The sequence below is a fragment of the Ammodytes marinus genome, assembly GCF_949987685.1.
Source record: "Ammodytes marinus genome assembly, chromosome: 5".
Taxonomy (NCBI): domain Eukaryota; kingdom Metazoa; phylum Chordata; class Actinopteri; order Uranoscopiformes; family Ammodytidae; genus Ammodytes; species Ammodytes marinus.
In genome coordinates, this window is record NC_137234.1 from 28,218,376 (window position 1) to 28,220,245 (window position 1,870).

A 1,870-nucleotide genomic window follows, 5' to 3' on the forward strand; every position below is an offset into this window, starting at 1 on the left:
TCTCTAAAACAGAAAAATGCAGATAATGTACCGTGAATATAGTGTAATCGAAAACACAGGACTATCACATACATTTACACACAATACTGTAATGAGTGTGTGTGTGGGGGCTTACTTGCACATAGTTATGACGGAGGTCTATGACTCTCGACCTGTCCACCTCAGATGGGGGATCAAAGCGAGCTAGCTGGATGGGCTGGTTAAGGTGGTTGCATGGAAGCACCTTGGTAGGAACGCAGCATTCGGCCACAGGGTGATACCTGAACAATCAAAAACACCTATGTAGTAGGTACTCTATGGGCCGGTTTCACAGACAAGGCTTATGGCTAGTCAGAGACTAAAATGCCGTTTAAGATGGATTAATTTAAAGCTACTTGCACAGACTCAGTTTAAAATAGTCCTAGATTGAAGCTATTCTGGATTAAACAAAGCCACTTGCAAGACTGACGACTAGAGCTACTCTACAATTTGAGCATAAATTAATCCTCCAAGGAGGCAGGTTTAACTTCAGCTTAGTGGTGTTTGTGAGAGAGCATGGACTATTTGGAATATCTAAATGAAGACCAACTCCCACTGCAGAGGCCAGCCAGAGGAGTACTTGTGGATAGGTCTAAACCATTCAATTTATTTGATGAACTTACATTTCGAGACCGCTTTCGGATGTATAAAGAAAATGCACTGGAAATAACAACTTTGCTTGAGCCTAGTCTTTCCTCACTGTCTGAAAGAGGTAGGCCTTTACCCACTTCTCTTCAAGTCCTGATCACTCTGAGGTTTTTGGCAACTGGAACATTTCACCGTGAAACCGGTGATTTGTGTGGTGCCAGCGAAGCAACTGTGTGTACAATAGTTCATAGTCTGCAGTGCCATTTGTGAACTAAGGAGTTTCTACATCAAGTTTCCTGATGCTGCAGGCCAAGCCAACTATAAAGTGCAATTCTATGAATATGGACACTTTCCAGGAGTGATCGGCTGTATAGATGGATGTCATGTTCCCATCAACTCCTGATGCTGAGGAGTACAGGAACCGGAATAACTGGTTTTCCATCAATGTCCAGGCTGTCTGCACACCTAATTTATAATTTTCCAACATTGTTGCACGTTGGAAAGGTGCGACTCATGATTCAAGGATTTTTCTAAACTCATCATTGTGTGCTCAGTTTCAGAGAGCACAACATAGCAGCATACTTCTGGGTGACGGTGGATATGGTCAGAGTAACTTTTTATTCACTCCATACATACATCCCACAACAGCTGAGCAGCAAAGATACAACAGAGCTCACATACACACTAGAGGGATGGTTGAGCGGATGTTTGGAGTGTGGAAAAATTGATTCCAGTGTTTAAGGAATACACTTCGTTTTGAGCCAAGAAGATGCTGCAAGGTGATCATTGCTACAGCAGTGCTGCCCTGAACCTCCAATGGAAGAGCGTGATCAAGCAGATTTGCCCTTTGCTGAGGCAGGCAATGACCAACGAGGACTTGCACACAGAGTTGCATTCACATTGCAGCACTTCAGTTAGATGGATGCATTCAAATGTAAGATGTATTCATTATAATAAAATGATTGTCTAAAACAATTCTGTATCACAGGGGGTTGTTGTGATTTAAAATACTGACACGCATCAATAACAAAGTGACAACACATACCATGAACAAACTTTTATTTTTCACCTTCACTGTGATTTGTAATCACAATTGTCTCATTACTGTATCCTTTTTTTAATCGAAGCTCTCTCTTCCAACTTTGTGTCCAATTCCACTTGCAGAATTCTCATTTTCATTTCATGCTCTTCCGTCTTAAATTGCATTTTCTGCTCATGGAATTCTCGGGCCAACTTTTCATGCAAAGTCATCTTTTTTGTCCTT

General features: G+C 41.7%; 1 pseudogene across 1 annotated transcript; it reads left to right on the plus strand.

Moving 5' to 3' along the window:
• Positions 1 to 534: 534 nt before the first annotated feature.
• Positions 535 to 1,524, plus strand: LOC307250924 (putative nuclease HARBI1; annotated as a pseudogene). Its single transcript has one exon. The product of its transcript is annotated as a putative nuclease HARBI1 (transcript).
• Positions 1,525 to 1,870: the final 346 nt, after the last annotated feature.